The sequence below is a fragment of the Sus scrofa genome, chromosome 2 (assembly GCF_054392235.1).
Source record: "Sus scrofa isolate SSC_HxYL_T2T_F1_AM1 chromosome 2, Sscrofa_HxYL_maternal_Yorkshire_Landrace_v2.0, whole genome shotgun sequence".
In the NCBI taxonomy this organism is placed as follows: Eukaryota; Metazoa; Chordata; class Mammalia; order Artiodactyla; family Suidae; genus Sus; species Sus scrofa.
In genome coordinates, this window is record NC_139384.1 from 57,025,423 (window position 1) to 57,047,054 (window position 21,632).

Here is a 21,632-nt window from a genome sequence, read left to right on the forward strand (position 1 = left end):
GAAATCAACACAAGCTGTTTGCGCCCCCGGCCCTCCTCTCTCCATAGGGCAAAGCGGGACTGGGCCACCCCTGGCTCCCTGGGCCCTGCTGCTTTGCTGGGGGTCTCCGGCGCCCAAATCCCACTCCCCACGGGTTCTCCTTCGTGGGGAATGCAGGATTGGGTGCGCGAAAGGCTTCTGCGCCCAGGTCCCAGCCATGCCCCCAGAGCCAGCTCGGCCGCTCAGTGCTGAGGACCCGTGGCAGCTACGGCCCAAAACGAGCTTCTGGGAGCTGCATTCTGCAAAGGGAAACTCTCCTCGGGCAGCAAACCACACCCCCAACGCGCCTTGGCTCAGGAAAGCAGTGCAAGCCGTTTTCCCCCCAGGCCCTGCGCTCTCCATAGGGCGATGTGGGGCTGGGCTGCCCATAGATACCTGGGCCCAGCTGCTTTGCTGGGGGTTTCCGGCACCCGAATCACACTGCCCATGGGTACTCCTTCGTGGGGAAACAGGATTGGGCGCGCGAAGGCCTTCTGCGCCCAGGTCCCTGCCATGCCCCCTGATCCAGCTCGGCCGCTCAGCGCCGAGCCCCCGTCGCAGCCACGGCACATAACGAGCTCCCGGGAACTGCATTCTGCAAAGGGAAACACTCCTCGGGCAGCGAAGCACAGCCCCAACTCGCCTCCGCTCAGGAAAGCAATGCTATCCGTTTTCACCCCGGCACTCCGCTCTCCATAGGGCGAAGCTGAGCTGGGCAGCCCCTGGATCCCTGGGCCCTGCTGCTTTGCTGGTGGTTTCAGGCACCCGAATCACACTCCACAGGGGTTCTCATTCCTGGGGAAGCAGGATTCGGAGCGCGAAGACCTTCTGCGCCTAGGCCGCAGCCATGCCCCCTGAGCCAGCTCTGCCCCTCAGTGCCGAGGCCCCGTCGCAATGGCAAATCAAAACGAGCTTCTGGGAGCTGCATTCTGCAAAGGGAAACACTCCTAGGGCAGCAAAGCACAGCCCCAAGTCGCCTCCGCTCAGGAAAGCAATGCTATCCGTTTTCGCGCCCGGCCCTCCCCTCTCCATAGGGCGAAGCTGAGCTGGGCTGCCCCTGGATCCCTGGGCCCTGCTGCTTTGCTGGGGCTTTCCGGCACCCGAATCACACTGCCCACGGGTTCTCCTCCGTGGGGAAGCAGGATTGGGCGCGCGAAGGCCTTCTGCGCCCAGACCACAGCCATGCCCCCTGATCCAGCTCGGCCGCTCAGCGCCGAGGCCCCGTCGCAGCGACGGCCCAAATCGAGCTTCGGGGAGCTGCATTCTGCAAAGGGAAACACTCCTCGGGCAGCAAAGCAGAGCCCCAACTAGCCTCCGCTCAGGAAAGCAACGCTATCCATTTTCGCCCCCGGCACTCTGCTCTCCATAGGGCGAAGCTGAGCTGGGCTGCCCCTGGATCCCTGGGCCCTGCTGCTTTGCTGGGGGTTTCTGGCACCCAAATCACACTCCACAGGGGTTCTCATTCGTGGGGAAGCAGGATTCGGAGCGCGAAGACCTTCTGCGCCTAGGCCCCAGCCATGCCCCCTGAGCCAGCTCTGCCCCTCAGTGCCGAGGCCCCGTCGCAATGGCAAATCTAAACGACCTTCTGGGAGCTGCATTCTGCAAAGGGAATCTCTCCTTGGGCAGCCCACCACAGCCTCAACTTGCCTCGGCGCAGGAAATCAACACAAGCTGTTTTCGCCCCGGGCCCTCCGCTCTCCATAGGGTGAAGCTGAGCTGGGATGCCCCTGGCTCCCTGGGCCCTGCTGCTTTGCTGGGGGTGTCCAGCGCCCGAAACCCACTCCCCACTGGTTCTCCTTCTTTGGGATGTAGGATTGGGTGCGCGAAGGTCTTCTGCGCCCAGGCCCCATCCATGCCCCCTGAGCCAGCTTGGCCGCTCAGCGCCAAGGCCCCTTCCCAGCGACGGCCCATGACGAGCTTCTGGGAGCTGCATTCTGCAAAGGGAAACTCTCCTCGGGCAGCAAGCCACAGCCTCACCGTGCCTTGGCGCAGGAAATCAACACAAGCTGTTTGCGCCCCCGGCCCTCCTCTCTCCATAGGGCAAAGCGGGGCTGGGCCACCCCTGGCTCCCTGGGCCCTGCTGCTTTACTGGGGGTCTCTGGCGCCCAAATCCCACTCCCCACGGGTTCTCCTTCGTGGGGAATGCAGGATTGGGTGCGCGAAAGGCTTCTGCGCCCAGGTCCCAGCCATGCCCCCTGAGCCAGCTCAGCCGCTCATTGCCGAGGCCCCGTCGCAGCAACGGCACATAACGAGCTTCTGGGAACTGCATTCTGCAAAGGGAAACTCTCCTCCAGCAGCAAACCACAGCCTCACCGTCCCTCGGCGCAGGTAATCAACCCAAGTTGTTTTTACCCCGGCCCTCCGCTCTCCATAGCGCAAAGCGGGGCTGGGCTGCCCCTGGATCCCTGGGCCCTGCTGCTTTGCTGGGAGTTTCCGGCGGCAGAAAACACTCCACACGGGTTCTCCTTCGTGGGCAAGTAGGATTGGGTTTGCGAAAGGCTTCTGCGCCATGGCCCCAGCCTTCCCCCCTGAGCCAGCTCGGCAGATCAGCGCTGAGGACCCGTGGCAGCGAAGGCCCAAAAAGAGCTTCTGGGAGCTGCATTCTGCAAAAGGAAACTCTCCTTGGGCAGCAAACCACACCCCCAACGCGCATTGGCTCAGGAAAGCAGTGCAAGCCGTTTTCCCCCCAGGCCCTGCGCTCTCCATAGGGCGATGCGGGGCTGGGCTGCCCCTGGATCCCTGGGCCCTGCTGCTTTGCTGGGGCTTTCCGGCACCCGAATCACACTGCCCACGGGTTCTCCTTCGTGGGGATGCAGGATTGGGCGCGCAAAGGCCTTCTGCACCCAGACCACAGCCATGCACCCTGAGCCAGCTCGGCCGCTCAGCACCGAGGCCCCTTCGCAGCGACGGCCCAAAACGAGCTTCTGGGAGCTGCATTCTGCAAAGGGAAACTCTCCTTGGGCAGCACACCACAGCCTCAACCTGCCTCGGCGCAGGAAATCAACACAAGCTGTTTTCGCCCCCGGCCCTCCGCTCTCCATAGGGCGAAGCTGAGCTGAGCTACCCCTGGCTCCCTGGGCACTGCTGCTTTGCTGGGGGTCTCCAGCGCCCGAAACCCACTCCCCACTGGTTCTCCTTCTTTGGGAAGTAGGATTGGGCGCGCGAAGGTCTTCTGCGCCCAGGCCCCAGCCATGCCCCCTGAGCCAGCTCGGCCACTCAGCTCCGAGGCCCCGTCGCACCGATTGCCCAAAATGAGCTTCTGAGAGCTGCATTCTGCAAAGCGAAACTCTGCTGGGGCAGCAAACCACAGCCCCAACGTGCCTCCGCTCAGGAAAGCAATGCTATCCGTTTTCGCGCCCGGCCCTCCCCTCTCCATAGGGCGAAGCTGAGCTGGGCTGCCCCTGGATCCCTGGGCCCTGCTGCTTTGCTGGGGCTTTCCGGCACCCGAATCACACTGCCCACGGGTTCTCCTTCGTGGGGAAGCAGGATTGGGCGCGCGAAGGCCTTCTGCGCCCAGACCACAGCCATGCACCCTGAGCCAGCTCGGCCGCTCAGCGCCGAGGCCCCGTCGCAGCGACGGCCCAAATCGAGCTTCGGGGAGCTGCATTCTGCAAAGGGAAACACTCCTCGGGCAGCAAAGCACAGCCCCAACTCGCCTCCGCTCAGGAAAGCAACGCTATCCATTTTCGCCCCCGGCCCTCCGCTCTCCATAGGGCGAAGCTGAGCTGAGCTACCCCTGGCTCCCTGGGCACTGCTGCTTTGCTGGGGGTCTCCAGCGCCCGAAACCCACTCCCCACTGGTTCTCCTTCTTTGGGAAGTAGGATTGGGCGCGCGAAGGTCTTCTGCGCCCAGGCCCCATCCATGCCCCCTGAGCCAGCTAGGCCGCTCAGCGCCGAGGCCCCTTCGCAGCGACGGCGCATGACGAGCTTCTGGGATCTTCATTCTGCAAAGGGAAACTCTCCTCCCGCAGCAATCCACAGCCTCACCGTGCCTTGGCGCAGGAAATCAACACAAGCTGTTTGCGCCCCCGGCCCTCCTCTCTCCATAGGGCAAAGCGGGACTGGGCCACCCCTGGCTCCCTGGGCCCTGCTGCTTTGCTGGGGGTCTCCGGCGCCCAAATCCCACTCCCCACGGGTTCTCCTTCGTGGGGAATGCAGGATTGGGTGCGCGAAAGGCTTCTGCGCCCAGGTCCCAGCCATGCCCCCAGAGCCAGCTCGGCCGCTCAGTGCTGAGGACCCGTGGCAGCTACGGCCCAAAACGAGCTTCTGGGAGCTGCATTCTGCAAAGGGAAACTCTCCTTGGGCAGCAAACCACACCCCCAACGCGCCTTGGCTCAGGAAAGCAGTGCAAGCCGTTTTCCCCCCAGGCCCTGCGCTCTCCATAGGGCGATGCGGGGCTGGTCTGCCCATGGATCCCTGGGCCCAGCTGCTTTGCTGGGGGTTTCCGGCACCCGAATCACACTGCCCATGGGTACTCCTTCGTGGGGAAACAGGATTGGGCGTGCGAAGGCCTTCTGCGCCCAGGTCCCTGCCATGCCCCCTGATCCAGCTCGGCCGCTCAGCGCCGAGGCCCCGTCGCAGCGATGGCACATAACGAGCTTCTGGGAACTGCATTCTGCAAAGGGAAACTCTCCTTGGGCAACAAACCACAGCCTCACCGTGCCTCGCTGCAGGAAATCAACACAAGCTGTTTTCGCCCCGGCCTTCGGCTCTCCATTGGGCAAAGCGGGGCTGGGCTGCCCCTGGATCCCTGGGCCCTGCTGCTTTCCTGGGGGTCTCCGGAGCCCGAAACGCACTCCCCACGGGTTCTCCTTCGCGGGGAATGCAGGATTGGGCGCGCGAAAGCCTCCTGCGCCCAGGCCCCAGCCATGCCCCCTGAGCCAGCTCGGCCACTCAGCTCCGAGGCCCCGTCGCACCGATTGCCCAAAATGAGCTTCTGAGAGCTGCATTCTGCAAAGCGAAACTCTGCTGGGGCAGCAAACCACAGCCCCAACGTGCCTCCGCTCAGGAAAGCAATGCTATCCGTTTTCGCGCCCGGCCCTCCCCTCTCCATAGGGCGAAGCTGAGCTGGGCTGCCCCTGGATCCCTGGGCCCTGCTGCTTTGCTGGGGCTTTCCGGCACCCGAATCACACTGCCCACGGGTTCTCCTTCGTGGGGAAGCAGGATTGGGCGCGCGAAGGCCTTCTGCGCCCAGACCACAGCCATGCACCCTGAGCCAGCTCGGCCGCTCAGCGCCGAGGCCCCGTCGCAGCGACGGCCCAAATCGAGCTTCGGGGAGCTGCATTCTGCAAAGGGAAACACTCCTCGGGCAGCAAAGCACAGCCCCAACTCGCCTCCGCTCAGGAAAGCAACGCTATCCGTTTTCGCCCCCGGCACTCCGCTCTCCATAGGGCGAAGCTGAGCTGGGCTGCCCCTGGATCCCTGGGCCCTGCTGCTTTGCTGGGGGTTTCTGGCACCCAAATCACACTCCACAGGGGTTCTCATTCGTGGGGAAGCAGGATTCGGAGCGCGAAGACCTTCTGCGCCTAGGCCGCAGCCATGCCCCCTGAGCCAGCTCTGCCCCTCAGTGCCGAGGCCCCGTCGCAATGGCAAATCAAAACGACCTTCTGGGAGCTGCATTCTGCAAAGGGAATCTCTCCTTGGGCAGCCCACCACAGCCTCAACTTGCCTCGGCGCAGGAAATCAACACAAGCTGTTTTCGCCCCGGGCTCTCCGCTCTCCATAGGGTGAAGCTGAGCTGGGCTGCCTCTGGCTCCGTGGGCACTGCTGCTTGGCTGGTGGTCTCCGCCGCTGGAAACCAACTCCAAACGTCTTCTCCTTCGCGGAGAAGGCTGATTTGGCCTGAAGAAGCCCTGTGTGCACTGGCCCTAGCAACCCCCCCAGAGCCAGCTCGGGAGGGCCCCACCTAGGGCCTAGCTCCGAAACCGCACAAAACATGCTGCTAGGAGCTGCATTCTGCAAAGGGAAACTGGGCTCGGGGAACAAACCTCAGCCCCGATGCGGCTTGGCTCAGGAGCGCAGCGCCTGCCTGCTTCTCACCTAGCCCTAGGCTCCCCATAGGGCCAGGGAGGGTCTGGGCTGCCTCTGGCTCCGTGGGCACTGCTGCTTGGCTGGTGGTCTCCGCCGCTGGAAACCAACTCCAAACGTCTTCTCCTTCGCGGAGAAGGCTGATTTGGCCTGAAGAAGCCCTGTGTGCACTGGCCCTAGCAACCCCCCCAGAGCCAGCTCGGGAGGGCCCCACCTAGGGCCTAGCTCCGAAACCGCACAAAACGCGCTGCTAGGAGCTGCATTCTGCAAAGGGAAACTGGGCTCGGGGAACAAACCTCAGCCCCGATGCGGCTTGGCTCAGGAGCGCAGCGCCTGCCTGGTTCTCACCTAGCCCTAGGCTCCCCATAGGGCCAGGGAGGGTCTGGGCTGCCTCTGGCTCCGTGGGCACTGCTGCTTGGCTGGTGGTCTCCGCCGCTGGAAACCAACTCCAAACGTCTTCTCCTTCGCGGAGAAGGCTGATTTGGCCTGAAGAAGCCCTGTGTGCACTGGCCCTAGCAACCCCCCCAGAGCCAGCTCGGGAGGGCCCCACCTAGGGCCTAGCTCCGAAACCGCACAAAACGCGCTGCTAGGAGCTGCATTCTGCAAAGGGAAACTGGGCTCGGGGAACAAACCTCAGCCCCGATGCGGCTTGGCTCAGGAGCGCAGCGCCTGCCTGCTTCTCACCTAGCCCTAGGCTCCCCATAGGGCCAAGGAGGGTCTGGGCTGCCTCTGGCTCCGTGGGCACTGCTGCTTGGCTGGTGGTCTCCGCCGCTGGAAACCAACTCCAAACGTCTTCTCCTTCGCGGAGAAGGCTGATTTGGCCTGAAGAAGCCCTGTGTGCACTGGCCCTAGCAACCCCCCCAGAGCCAGCTCGGGAGGGCCCCACCTAGGGCCTAGCTCCGAAACCGCACAAAACGCGCTGCTAGGAGCTGCATTCTGCAAAGGGAAACTGGGCTCGGGGAACAAACCTCAGCCCCGATGCGGCTTGGCTCAGGAGCGCAGCGCCTGCCTGGTTCTCACCTAGCCCTAGGCTCCCCATAGGGCCAGGGAGGGTCTGGGCTGCCTCTGGCTCCGTGGGCACTGCTGCTTGGCTGGTGGTCTCCGCCGCTGGAAACCCACTCCAAACGTCGTCTCCTTCGCGGAGAAGGCTGATTTGGCCTGAAGAAGCCCTGTGTGCACTGGCCCTAGCAACCCCCCCAGAGCCAGCTCGGGAGGGCCCCACCTAGGGCCTAGCTCCGAAACCGCACAAAACGCGCTGCTAGGAGCTGCATTCTGCAAAGGGAAACTGGGCTCGGGGAACAAACCTCAGCCCCGATGCGGCTTGGCTCAGGAGCGCAGCGCCTGCCTGGTTCTCACCTAGCCCTAGGCTCCCCATAGGGCCAGGGAGGGTCTGGGCTGCCTCTGGCTCCGTGGGCACTGCTGCTTGGCTGGTGGTCTCCGCCGCTGGAAACCCACTCCAAACGTCTTCTCCTTCGCGGAGAAGGCTGATTTGGCCTGAAGAAGCCCTGTGTGCACTGGCCCTAGCAACCCCCCCAGAGCCAGCTCGGGAGGGCCCCACCTAGGGCCTAGCTCCGAAACCGCACAAAACGCGCTGCTAGGAGCTGCATTCTGCAAAGGGAAACTGGGCTCGGGGAACAAACCTCAGCCCCGATGCGGCTTGGCTCAGGAGCGCAGCGCCTGCCTGCTTCTCACCTAGCCCTAGGCTCCCCATAGGGCCAGGGAGGGTCTGGGCTGCCTCTGGCTCCGTGGGCACTGCTGCTTGGCTGGTGGTCTCCGCCGCTGGAAACCAACTCCAAACGTCTTCTCCTTCGCGGAGAAGGCTGATTTGGCCTGAAGAAGCCCTGTGTGCACTGGCCCTAGCAACCCCCCCAGAGCCAGCTCGGGAGGGCCCCACCTAGGGCCTAGCTCCGAAACCGCACAAAACGCGCTGCTAGGAGCTGCATTCTGCAAAGGGAAACTGGGCTCGGGGAACAAACCTCAGCCCCGATGCGGCTTGGCTCAGGAGCGCAGCGCCTGCCTGCTTCTCACCTAGCCCTAGGCTCCCCATAGGGCCAGGGAGGGTCTGGGCTGCCTCTGGCTCCGTGGGCACTGCTGCTTGGCTGGTGGTCTCCGCCGCTGGAAACCCACTCCAAACGTCTTCTCCTTCGCGGAGAAGGCTGATTTGGCCTGAAGAAGCCCTGTGTGCACTGGCCCTAGCAACCCCCCCAGAGCCAGCTCGGGAGGGCCCCACCTAGGGCCTAGCTCCGAAACCGCACAAAACGCGCTGCTAGGAGCTGCATTCTGCAAAGGGAAACTGGGCTCGGGGAACAAACCTCAGCCCCGATGCGGCTTGGCTCAGGAGCGCAGCGCCTGCCTGCTTCTCACCTAGCCCTAGGCTCCCCATAGGGCCAGGGAGGGTCTGGGCTGCCTCTGGCTCCGTGGGCACTGCTGCTTGGCTGGTGGTCCCCGCCGATGGAAACCCACTCCAAACGTCTTCTCCTTCGCGGAGAAGGCTGATTTGGCCTGAAGAAGCCCTGTGTGCACTGGCCCTAGCAACCCCCCCAGAGCCAGCTCGGGAGGGCCCCACCTAGGGCCTAGCTCCGAAACCGCACAAAACGCGCTGCTAGGAGCTGCATTCTGCAAAGGGAAACTGGGCTCGGGGAACAAACCTCAGCCCCGATGCGGCTTGGCTCAGGAGCGCAGCGCCTGCCTGGTTCTCACCTAGCCCTAGGCTCCCCATAGGGCCAAGGAGGGTCTGGGCTGCCTCTGGCTCCATGGGCACTGCTGCTTGGCTGGTGGTCTCCGCCGCTGGAAACCCACTCCAAACGTCTTCTCCTTCGCGGAGAAGGCTGATTTGGCCTGAAGAAGCCCTGTGTGCACTGGCCCTAGCAACCCCCCCAGAGCCAGCTCGGGAGGGCCCCACCTAGGGCCTAGCTCCGAAACCGCACAAAACGCGCTGCTAGGAGCTGCATTCTGCAAAGGGAAACTGGGCTCGGGGAACAAACCTCAGCCCCGATGCGGCTTGGCTCAGGAGCGCAGCGCCTGCCTGCTTCTCACCTAGCCCTAGGCTCCCCATAGGGCCAGGGAGGGTCTGGGCTGCCTCTGGCTCCGTGGGCACTGCTGCTTGGCTGGTGGTCTCCGCCGCTGGAAACCCACTCCAAACGTCTTCTCCTTCGCGGAGAAGGCTGATTTGGCCTGAAGAAGCCCTGTGTGCACTGGCCCTAGCAACCCCCCCAGAGCCAGCTCGGGAGGGCCCCACCTAGGGCCTAGCTCCGAAACCGCACAAAACGCGCTGCTAGGAGCTGCATTCTGCAAAGGGAAACTGGGCTCGGGGAACAAACCTCAGCCCCGATGCGGCTTGGCTCAGGAGCGCAGCGCCTGCCTGGTTCTCACCTAGCCCTAGGCTGCCCATAGGGCCAGGGAGGGTCTGGGCTGCCTCTGGCTCCGTGGGCACTGCTGCTTGGCTGGTGGTCTCCGCCGCTGGAAACCCACTCCAAACGTCTTCTCCTTCGCGGAGAAGGCTGATTTGGCCTGAAGAAGCCCTGTGTGCACTGGCCCTAGCAACCCCCCCAGAGCCAGCTCGGGAGGGCCCCACCTAGGGCCTAGCTCCGAAACCGCACAAAACGCGCTGCTAGGAGCTGCATTCTGCAAAGGGAAACTGGGCTCGGGGAACAAACCTCAGCCCCGATGCGGCTTGGCTCAGGAGCGCAGCGCCTGCCTGCTTCTCACCTAGCCCTAGGCTCCCCATAGGGCCAGGGAGGGTCTGGGCTGCCTCTGGCTCCGTGGGCACTGCTGCTTGGCTGGTGGTCTCCGCCGCTGGAAACCAACTCCAAACGTCTTCTCCTTCGCGGAGAAGGCTGATTTGGCCTGAAGAAGCCCTGTGTGCACTGGCCCTAGCAACCCCCCCAGAGCCAGCTCGGGAGGGCCCCACCTAGGGCCTAGCTCCGAAACCGCACAAAACGCGCTGCTAGGAGCTGCATTCTGCAAAGGGAAACTGGGCTCGGGGAACAAACCTCAGCCCCGATGCGGCTTGGCTCAGGAGCGCAGCGCCTGCCTGGTTCTCACCTAGCCCTAGGCTCCCCATAGGGCCAGGGAGGGTCTGGGCTGCCTCTGGCTCCGTGGGCACTGCTGCTTGGCTGGTGGTCTCCGCCGCTGGAAACCCACTCCAAACGTCTTCTCCTTCGCGGAGAAGGCTGATTTGGCCTGAAGAAGCCCTGTGTGCACTGGCCCTAGCAACCCCCCCAGAGCCAGCTCGGGAGGGCCCCACCTAGGGTCTAGCTCCGAAACCGCACAAAACGCGCTGCTAGGAGCTGCATTCTGCAAAGGGAAACTGGGCTCGGGGAACAAACCTCAGCCCCGATGCGGCTTGGCTCAGGAGCGCAGCGCCTGCCTGCTTCTCACCTAGCCCTAGGCTCCCCATAGGGCCAGGGAGGGTCTGGGCTGCCTCTGGCTCCGTGGGCACTGCTGCTTGGCTGGTGGTCCCCGCCGATGGAAACCCACTCCAAACGTCTTCTCCTTCGCGGAGAAGGCTGATTTGGCCTGAAGAAGCCCTGTGTGCACTGGCCCTAGCAACCCCCCCAGAGCCAGCTCGGGAGGGCCCCACCTAGGGCCTAGCTCCGAAACCGCACAAAACGCGCTGCTAGGAGCTGCATTCTGCAAAGGGAAACTGGGCTCGGGGAACAAACCTCAGCCCCGATGCGGCTTGGCTCAGGAGCGCAGCGCCTGCCTGGTTCTCACCTAGCCCTAGGCTCCCCATAGGGCCAGGGAGGGTCTGGGCTGCCTCTGGCTCCGTGGGCACTGCTGCTTGGCTGGTGGTCCCCGCCGCTGGAAACCCACTCCAAACGTCTTCTCCTTCGCGGAGAAGGCTGATTTGGCCTGAAGAAGCCCTGTGTGCACTGGCCCTAGCAACCCCCCCAGAGCCAGCTCGGGAGGGCCCCACCTAGGGCCTAGCTCCGAAACCGCACAAAACGCGCTGCTAGGAGCTGCATTCTGCAAAGGGAAACTGGGCTCGGGGAACAAACCTCAGCCCCGATGCGGCTTGGCTCAGGAGCGCAGCGCCTGCCTGCTTCTCACCTAGCCCTAGGCTCCCCATAGGGCCAGGGAGGGTCTGGGCTGCCTCTGGCTCCGTGGGCACTGCTGCTTGGCTGGTGGTCTCCGCCGCTGGAAACCCACTCCAAACGTCGTCTCCTTCGCGGAGAAGGCTGATTTGGCCTGAAGAAGCCCTGTGTGCACTGGCCCTAGCAACCCCCCCAGAGCCAGCTCGGGAGGGCCCCACCTAGGGCCTAGCTCCGAAACCGCACAAAACGCGCTGCTAGGAGCTGCATTCTGCAAAGGGAAACTGGGCTCGGGGAACAAACCTCAGCCCCGATGCGGCTTGGCTCAGGAGCGCAGCGCCTGCCTGGTTCTCACCTAGCCCTAGGCTCCCCATAGGGCCAGGGAGGGTCTGGGCTGCCTCTGGCTCCGTGGGCACTGCTGCTTGGCTGGTGGTCTCCGCCGCTGGAAACCCACTCCAAACGTCTTCTCCTTCGCGGAGAAGGCTGATTTGGCCTGAAGAAGCCCTGTGTGCACTGGCCCTAGCAACCCCCCCAGAGCCAGCTCGGGAGGGCCCCACCTAGGGCCTAGCTCCGAAACCGCACAAAACGCGCTGCTAGGAGCTGCATTCTGCAAAGGGAAACTGGGCTCGGGGAACAAACCTCAGCCCCGATGCGGCTTGGCTCAGGAGCGCAGCGCCTGCCTGCTTCTCACCTAGCCCTAGGCTCCCCATAGGGCCAGGGAGGGTCTGGGCTGCCTCTGGCTCCGTGGGCACTGCTGCTTGGCTGGTGGTCTCCGCCGCTGGAAACCAACTCCAAACGTCTTCTCCTTCGCGGAGAAGGCTGATTTGGCCTGAAGAAGCCCTGTGTGCACTGGCCCTAGCAACCCCCCCAGAGCCAGCTCGGGAGGGCCCCACCTAGGGCCTAGCTCCGAAACCGCACAAAACGCGCTGCTAGGAGCTGCATTCTGCAAAGGGAAACTGGGCTCGGGGAACAAACCTCAGCCCCGATGCGGCTTGGCTCAGGAGCGCAGCGCCTGCCTGCTTCTCACCTAGCCCTAGGCTCCCCATAGGGCCAGGGAGGGTCTGGGCTGCCTCTGGCTCCGTGGGCACTGCTGCTTGGCTGGTGGTCTCCGCCGCTGGAAACCCACTCCAAACGTCTTCTCCTTCGCGGAGAAGGCTGATTTGGCCTGAAGAAGCCCTGTGTGCACTGGCCCTAGCAACCCCCCCAGAGCCAGCTCGGGAGGGCCCCACCTAGGGCCTAGCTCCGAAACCGCACAAAACGCGCTGCTAGGAGCTGCATTCTGCAAAGGGAAACTGGGCTCGGGGAACAAACCTCAGCCCCGATGCGGCTTGGCTCAGGAGCGCAGCGCCTGCCTGGTTCTCACCTAGCCCTAGGCTCCCCATAGGGCCAGGGAGGGTCTGGGCTGCCTCTGGCTCCGTGGGCACTGCTGCTTGGCTGGTGGTCCCCGCCGATGGAAACCCACTCCAAACGTCTTCTCCTTCGCGGAGAAGGCTGATTTGGCCTGAAGAAGCCCTGTGTGCACTGGCCCTAGCAACCCCCCCAGAGCCAGCTCGGGAGGGCCCCACCTAGGGCCTAGCTCCGAAACCGCACAAAACGCGCTGCTAGGAGCTGCATTCTACAAAGGGAAACTGGGCTCGGGGAACAAACCTCAGCCCCGATGCGGCTTGGCTCAGGAGCGCAGCGCCTGCCTGGTTCTCACCTAGCCCTAGGCTGCCCATAGGGCCAGGGAGGGTCTGGGCTGCCTCTGGCTCCGTGGGCACTGCTGCTTGGCTGGTGGTCTCCGCCGCTGGAAACCCACTCCAAACGTCTTCTCCTTCGCGGAGAAGGCTGATTTGGCCTGAAGAAGCCCTGTGTGCACTGGCCCTAGCAACCCCCCCAGAGCCAGCTCGGGAGGGCCCCACCTAGGGCCTAGCTCCGAAACCGCACAAAACGCGCTGCTAGGAGCTGCATTCTGCAAAGGGAAACTGGGCTCGGGGAACAAACCTCAGCCCCGATGCGGCTTGGCTCAGGAGCGCAGCGCCTGCCTGCTTCTCACCTAGCCCTAGGCTCCCCATAGGGCCAGGGAGGGTCTGGGCTGCCTCTGGCTCCGTGGGCACTGCTGCTTGGCTGGTGGTCTCCGCCGCTGGAAACCCACTCCAAACGTCTTCTCCTTCGCGGAGAAGGCTGATTTGGCCTGAAGAAGCCCTGTGTGCACTGGCCCTAGCAACCCCCCCAGAGCCAGCTCGGGAGGGCCCCACCTAGGGCCTAGCTCCGAAACCGCACAAAACGCGCTGCTAGGAGCTGCATTCTGCAAAGGGAAACTGGGCTCGGGGAACAAACCTCAGCCCCGATGCGGCTTGGCTCAGGAGCGCAGCGCCTGCCTGGTTCTCACCTAGCCCTAGGCTGCCCATAGGGCCAGGGAGGGTCTGGGCTGCCTCTGGCTCCGTGGGCACTGCTGCTTGGCTGGTGGTCTCCGCCGCTGGAAACCCACTCCAAACGTCTTCTCCTTCGCGGAGAAGGCTGATTTGGCCTGAAGAAGCCCTGTGTGCACTGGCCCTAGCAACCCCCCCAGAGCCAGCTCGGGAGGGCCCCACCTAGGGCCTAGCTCCGAAACCGCACAAAACGCGCTGCTAGGAGCTGCATTCTGCAAAGGGAAACTGGGCTCGGGGAACAAACCTCAGCCCCGATGCGGCTTGGCTCAGGAGCGCAGCGCCTGCCTGGTTCTCACCTAGCCCTAGGCTGCCCATAGGGCCAGGGAGGGTCTGGGCTGCCTCTGGCTCCGTGGGCACTGCTGCTTGGCTGGTGGTCTCCGCCGCTGGAAACCAACTCCAAACGTCTTCTCCTTCGCGGAGAAGGCTGATTTGGCCTGAAGAAGCCCTGTGTGCACTGGCCCTAGCAACCCCCCCAGAGCCAGCTCGGGAGGGCCCCACCTAGGGCCTAGCTCCGAAACCGCACAAAACGCGCTGCTAGGAGCTGCATTCTGCAAAGGGAAACTGGGCTCGGGGAACAAACCTCAGCCCCGATGCGGCTTGGCTCAGGAGCGCAGCGCCTGCCTGGTTCTCACCTAGCCCTAGGCTCCCCATAGGGCCAGGGAGGGTCTGGGCTGCCTCTGGCTCCGTGGGCACTGCTGCTTGGCTGGTGGTCTCCGCCGCTGGAAACCCACTCCAAACGTCTTCTCCTTCGCGGAGAAGGCTGATTTGGCCTGAAGAAGCCCTGTGTGCACTGGCCCTAGCAACCCCCCCAGAGCCAGCTCGGGAGGGCCCCACCTAGGGCCTAGCTCCGAAACCGCACAAAACGCGCTGCTAGGAGCTGCATTCTGCAAAGGGAAACTGGGCTCGGGGAACAAACCTCAGCCCCGATGCGGCTTGGCTCAGGAGCGCAGCGCCTGCCTGCTTCTCACCTAGCCCTAGGCTCCCCATAGGGCCAGGGAGGGTCTGGGCTGCCTCTGGCTCCGTGGGCACTGCTGCTTGGCTGGTGGTCCCCGCCGATGGAAACCCACTCCAAACGTCTTCTCCTTCGCGGAGAAGGCTGATTTGGCCTGAAGAAGCCCTGTGTGAACTGGCCCTAGCAACCCCCCCAGAGCCAGCTCGGGAGGGCCCCACCTAGGGCCTAGCTCCGAAACCGCACAAAACGCGCTGCTAGGAGCTGCATTCTGCAAAGGGAAACTGGGCTCGGGGAACAAACCTCAGCCCCGATGCGGCTTGGCTCAGGAGCGCAGCGCCTGCCTGGTTCTCACCTAGCCCTAGGCTCCCCATAGGGCCAGGGAGGGTCTGGGCTGCCTCTGGCTCCGTGGGCACTGCTGCTTGGCTGGTGGTCCCCGCCGATGGAAACCCACTCCAAACGTCTTCTCCTTCGCGGAGAATGCTGATTTGGCCTGAAGAAGCCCTGTGTGCACTGGCCCTAGCAACCCCCCCAGAGCCAGCTCGGGAGGGCCCCACCTAGGGCCTAGCTCCGAAACCGCACAAAACGCGCTGCTAGGAGCTGCATTCTGCAAAGGGAAACTGGGCTCGGGGAACAAACCTCAGCCCCGATGCGGCTTGGCTCAGGAGCGCAGCGCCTGCCTGCTTCTCACCTAGCCCTAGGCTCCCCATAGGGCCAGGGAGGGTCTGGGCTGCCTCTGGCTCCGTGGGCACTTCTGCTTGGCTGGTGGTCTCCGCCGCTGGAAACCAACTCCAAACGTCTTCTCCTTCGCGGAGAAGGCTGATTTGGCCTGAAGAAGCCCTGTGTGCACTGGCCCTAGCAACCCCCCCAGAGCCAGCTCGGGAGGGCCCCACCTAGGGCCTAGCTCCGAAACCGCACAAAACGCGCTGCTAGGAGCTGCATTCTGCAAAGGGAAACTGGGCTCGGGGAACAAACCTCAGCCCCGATGCGGCTTGGCTCAGGAGCGCAGCGCCTGCCTGCTTCTCACCTAGCCCTAGGCTCCCCATAGGGCCAAGGAGGGTCTGGGCTGCCTCTGGCTCCGTGGGCACTGCTGCTTGGCTGGTGGTCTCCGCCGCTGGAAACCAACTCCAAACGTCTTCTCCTTCGCGGAGAAGGCTGATTTGGCCTGAAGAAGCCCTGTGTGCACTGGCCCTAGCAACCCCCCCAGAGCCAGCTCGGGAGGGCCCCACCTAGGGCCTAGCTCCGAAACGGCACAAAACGCGCTGCTAGGAGCTGCATTCTGCAAAGGGAAACTGGGCTCGGGGAACAAACCTCAGCCCCGATGCGGCTTGGCTCAGGAGCGCAGCGCCTGCCTGCTTCTCACCTAGCCCTAGGCTCCCCATAGGGCCAGGGAGGGTCTGGGCTGCCTCTGGCTCCGTGGGCACTGCTGCTTGGCTGGTGGTCTCCGCCGCTGGAAACCCACTCCAAACGTCTTCTCCTTCGCGGAGAAGGCTGATTTGGCCTGAAGAAGCCCTGTGTGCACTGGCCCTAGCAACCCCCCCAGAGCCAGCTCGGGAGGGCCCCACCTAGGGCCTAGCTCCGAAACCGCACAAAACGCGCTGCTAGGAGCTGCATTCTGCAAAGGGAAACTGGGCTCGGGGAACAAACCTCAGCCCCGATGCGGCTTGGCTCAGGAGCGCAGCGCCTGCCTGCTTCTCACCTAGCCCTAGGCTCCCCATAGGGCCAGGGAGGGTCTGGGCTGCCTCTGGCTCCGTGGGCACTGCTGCTTGGCTGGTGGTCTCCGCCGCTGGAAACCCACTCCAAACGTCTTCTCCTTCGCGGAGAAGGCTGATTTGGCCTGAAGAAGCCCTGTGTGCACTGGCCCTAGCAACCCCCCCAGAGCCAGCTCGGGAGGGCCCCACCTAGGGCCTAGCTCCGAAACGGCACAAAACGCGCTGCTAGGAGCTGCATTCTGCAAAGGGAAACTGGGCTCGGGGAACAAACCTCAGCCCCGATGCGGCTTGGCTCAGGAGCGCAGCGCCTGCCTGGTTCTCACCTAGCCCTAGGCTGCCCATAGGGCCAGGGAGGGTCTGGGCTGCCTCTGGCTCCGTGGGCACTGCTGCTTGGCTGGTGGTCTCCGCCGCTGGAAACCAACTCCAAACGTCTTCTCCTTCGCGGAGAAGGCTGATTTGGCCTGAAGAAGCCCTGTGTGCACTGGCCCTAGCAACCCCCCCAGAGCCAGCTCGGGAGGGCCCCACCTAGGGCCTAGCTCCGAAACCGCACAAAACGCGCTGCTAGGAGCTGCATTCTGCAAAGGGAAACTGGGCTCGGGGAACAAACCTCAGCCCCGATGCGGCTTGGCTCAGGAGCGCAGCGCCTGCCTGGTTCTCACCTAGCCCTAGGCTCCCCATAGGGCCAGGGAGGGTCTGGGCTGCCTCTGGCTCCGTGGGCACTGCTGCTTGGCTGGTGGTCTCCGCCGCTGGAAACCAACTCCAAACGTCTTCTCCTTCGCGGAGAAGGCTGATTTGGCCTGAAGAAGCCCTGTGTGCACTGGCCCTAGCAACCCCCCCAGAGCCAGCTCGGGAGGGCCCCACCTAGGGCCTAGCTCCGAAACGGCACAAAACGCGCTGCTAGGAGCTGCATTCTGCAAAGGGAAACTGGGCTCGGGGAACAAACCTCAGCCCCGATGCGGCTTGGCTCAGGAGCGCAGCGCCTGCCTGGTTCTCACCTAGCCCTAGGCTGCCCATAGGGCCAGGGAGGGTCTGGGCTGCCTCTGGCTCCGTGGGCACTGCTGCTTGGCTGGTGGTCTCCGCCGCTGGAAACCAACTCCAAACGTCTTCTCCTTCGCGGAGAAGGCTGATTTGGCCTGAAGAAGCCCTGTGTGCACTGGCCCTAGCAACCCCCCCAGAGCCAGCTCGGGAGGGCCCCACCTAGGGCCTAGCTCCGAAACCGCACAAAACGCGCTGCTAGGAGCTGCATTCTGCAAAGGGAAACTGGGCTCGGGGAACAAACCTCAGCCCCGATGCGGCTTGGCTCAGGAGCGCAGCGCCTGCCTGGTTCTCACCTAGCCCTAGGCTCCCCATAGGGCCAGGGAGGGTCTGGGCTGCCTCTGGCTCCGTGGGCACTGCTGCTTGGCTGGTGGTCTCCGCCGCTGGAAACCCACTCCAAACGTCTTCTCCTTCGCGGAGAAGGCTGATTTGGCCTGAAGAAGCCCTGTGTGCACTGGCCCTAGCAACCCCCCCAGAGCCAGCTCGGGAGGGCCCCACCTAGGGCCTAGCTCCGAAACCGCACAAAACGCGCTGCTAGGAGCTGCATTCTGCAAAGGGAAACTGGGCTCGGGGAACAAACCTCAGCCCCGATGCGGCTTGGCTCAGGAGCGCAGCGCCTGCCTGGTTCTCACCTAGCCCTAGGCTCCCCATAGGGCCAGGGAGGGTCTGGGCTGCCTCTGGCTCCGTGGGCACTGCTGCTTGGCTGGTGGTCTCCGCCGCTGGAAACCCACTCCAAACGTCTTCTCCTTCGCGGAGAAGGCTGATTTGGCCTGAAGAAGCCCTGTGTGCACTGGCCCTAGCAACCCCCCCAGAGCCAGCTCGGGAGGGCCCCACCTAGGGCCTAGCTCCGAAACCGCACAAAACGCGCTGCTAGGAGCTGCATTCTGCAAAGGGAAACTGGGCTCGGGGAACAAACCTCAGCCCCGATGCGGCTTGGCTCAGGAGCGCAGCGCCTGCCTGCTTCTCACCTAGCCCTAGGCTCCCCATAGGGCCAGGGAGGGTCTGGGCTGCCTCTGGCTCCGTGGGCACTGCTGCTTGGCTGGTGGTCTCCGCCGCTGGAAACCAACTCCAAACGTCTTCTCCTTCGCGGAGAAGGCTGATTGGGCCTGAAGAAGCCCTGTGTGCACTGGCCCTAGCAACCCCCCCAGAGCCAGCTCGGGAGGGCCCCAACTAGGGCCTAGCTCCGAAACCGCACAAAACGCGCTGCTAGGAGCTGCATTCTGCAAAGGGAAACTGGGCTCGGGGAACAAACCTCAGCCCCGATGCGGCTTGGCTCAGGAGCGCAGCGCCTGCCTGGTTCTCACCTAGCCCTAGGCTCCCCATAGGGCCAGGGAGGGTCTGGGCTGCCTCTGGCTCCGTGGGCACTGCTGCTTGGCTGGTGGTCTCCGCCGCTGGAAACCAACTCCAAACGTCTTCTCCTTCGCGGAGAAGGCTGATTTGGCCTGAAGAAGCCCTGTGTGCACTGGCCCTAGCAACCCCCCCAGAGCCAGCTCGGGAGGGCCCCACCTAGGGCCTAGCTCCGAAACGGCACAAAACGCGCTGCTAGGACCTGCATTCTGCAAAGGGAAACTGGGCTCGGGGAACAAACCTCAGCCCCGATGCGGCTTGGCTCAGGAGCGCAGCGCCTGCCTGGTTCTCACCTAGCCCTAGGCTGCCCATAGGGCCAGGGAGGGTCTGGGCTGCCTCTGGCTCCGTGGGCACTGCTGCTTGGCTGGTGGTCTCCGCCGCTGGAAACCAACTCCAAACGTCTTCTCCTTCGCGGAGAAGGCTGATTTGGCCTGAAGAAGCCCTGTGTGCACTGGCCCTAGCAACCCCCCCAGAGCCAGCTCGGGAGGGCCCCACCTAGGGCCTAGCTCCGAAACCGCACAAAACGCGCTGCTAGGAGCTGCATTCTGCAAAGGGAAACTGGGCTCGGGGAACAAACCTCAGCCCCGATGCGGCTTGGCTCAGGAGCGCAGCGCCTGCCTGGTTCTCACCTAGCCCTAGGCTGCCCATAGGGCCAGGGAGGGTCTGGGCTGCCTCTGGCTCCGTGGGCACTGCTGCTTGGCTGGTGGTCTCCGCCGCTGGAAACCAACTCCAAACGTCTTCTCCTTCGCGGAGAAGGCTGATTTGGCCTGAAGAAGCCCTGTGTGCACTGGCCCTAGCAACCCCCCCAGAGCCAGCTCGGGAGGGCCCCACCTAGGGCCTAGCTCCGAAACCGCACAAAACGCGCTGCTAGGAGCTGCATTCTGCAAAGGGAAACTGGGCTCGGGGAACAAACCTCAGCCCCGATGCGGCTTGGCTCAGGAGCGCAGCGCCTGCCTGCTTCTCACCTAGCCCTAGGCTCCCCATAGGGCCAGGGAGGGTCTGGGCTGCCTCTGGCTCCGTGGGCACTGCTGCTTGGCTGGTGGTCTCCGCCGCTGGAAACCAACTCCAAACGTCTTCTCCTTCGCGGAGAAGGCTGATTTGGCCTGAAGAAGCCCTGTGTGCACTGGCCCTAGCAACCCCCCCAGAGCCAGCTCGGGAGGGCCCCACCTAGGGCCTAGCTCCGAAACCGCACAAAACGCGCTGCTAGGAGCTGCATTCTGCAAAGGGAAACTGGGCTCGGGGAACAAACCTCAGCCCCGATGCGGCTTGGCTCAGGAGCGCAGCGCCTGCCTGGTTCTCACCTAGCCCTAGGCTCTCCTTAGGGCCAGGGAGGGTCTGGGCTGCCTCTGGCTCCGTGGGCACTGCTGCTTGGCTGGTGGTCTCAGCCGCTGGAAACCAACTCCAAACGTCTTCTCCTTCGCGGAGAAGGCTGATTTGGCCTGAAGAAGCCCTGTGTGCACTGGCCCTAGCAACCCCCCCAGAGCCAGCTCGGGAGGGCCCCACCTAGGGCCTAGCTCCGAAACCGCACAAAACGCGCTGCTAGGAGCTGCATTCTGCAAAGGGAAACTGGGCTCGGGGAACAAACCTCAGCCCCGATGCGGCTTGGCTCAGGAGCGCAGCGCCTGCCTGGTTCTCACCTAGCCCTAGGCTCCCCATAGGGCCAGGGAGGGTCTGGGCTGCCTCTGGCTCCGTGGGCACTGCTGCTTGGCTGGTGGTCTCCGCCGCTGGAAACCAACTCCAAACGTCTTCTCCTTCGCGGAGAAGGCTGATTTGGCCTGAAGAAGCCCTGTGTGCACTGGCCCTAGCAACCCCCCCAGAGCCAGCTCGGGAGGGCCCCACCTAGGGCCTAGCTCCGAAACCGCACAAAACGCGCTGCTAGGAGCTGCATTCTGCAAAGGGAAACTGGGCTCGGGGAACAAACCTCAGCCCCGATGCGGCTTGGCTCAGGAGCGCAGCGCCTGCCTGGTTCTCACCTAGCCCTAGGCTCCCCATAGGGCCAGGGAGGGTCTGGGCTGCCTCTGGCTCCGTGGGCACTGCTGCTTGGCTGGTGGTCTCCGCCGCTGGAAACCAACTCCAAACGTCTTCTCCTTCGCGGAGAAGGCTGATTTGGCCTGAAGAAGCCCTGTGTGCACTGGCCCTAGCAACCCCCCCAGAGCCAGCTCGGGAGGGCCCCACCTAGGGCCTAGCTCCGAAACGGCACAAAACGCGCTGCTAGGAGCTGCATTCTGCAAAGGGAAACTGGGCTCGGGGAACAAACCTCAGCCCCGATGCGGCTTGGCTCAGGAGCGCAGCGCCTGCCTGCTTCTCACCTAGCCCTAGGCTGCCCATAGGGCCAGGGAGGGTCTGGGCTGCCTCTGGCTCCGTGGGCACTGCTGCTTGGCTGGTGGTCTCCGCCGCTGGAAACCAACTCCAAACGTCTTCTCCTTCGCGGAGAAGGCTGATTTGGCCTGAAGAAGCCCTGTGTGCACTGGCCCTAGCAACCCCCCCAGAGCCAGCTCGGGAGGGCCCCACCTAGGGCCTAGCTCCGAAACCGCACAAAACGCGCTGCTAGGAGCTGCATTCTGCAAAGGGAAACTGGGCTCGGGGAACAAACCTCAGCCCCGATGCGGCTTGGCTCAGGAGCGCAGCGCCTGCCTGGTTCTCACCTAGCCCTAGGCTCCCCATAGGGCCAGGGAGGGTCTGGGCTGCCTCTGGCTCCGTGGGCACTGCTGCTTGGCTGGTGGTCTCCGCCGCTGGAAACCAACTCCAAACGTCTTCTCCTTCGCGGAGAAGGCTGATTTGGCCTGAAGAAGCCCTGTGTGCACTGGCCCTAGCAACCCCCCCAGAGCCAGCTCGGGAGGGCCCCACCTAGGGCCTAGCTCCGAAACCGCACAAAACGCGCTGCTAGGAGCTGCATTCTGCAAAGGGAAACTGGGCTCGGGGAACAAACCTCAGCCCCGATGCGGCTTGGCTCAGGAGCGCAGCGCCTGCCTGGTTCTCACCTAGCCCTAGGCTCCCCTTAGGGCCAAGGAGGGTCTGGGCTGCCTCTGGCTCCGTGGGCACTGCTGCTTGGCTGGTGGTCTCCGCCGCTGGAAACCAACTCCAAACGTCTTCTCCTTCGC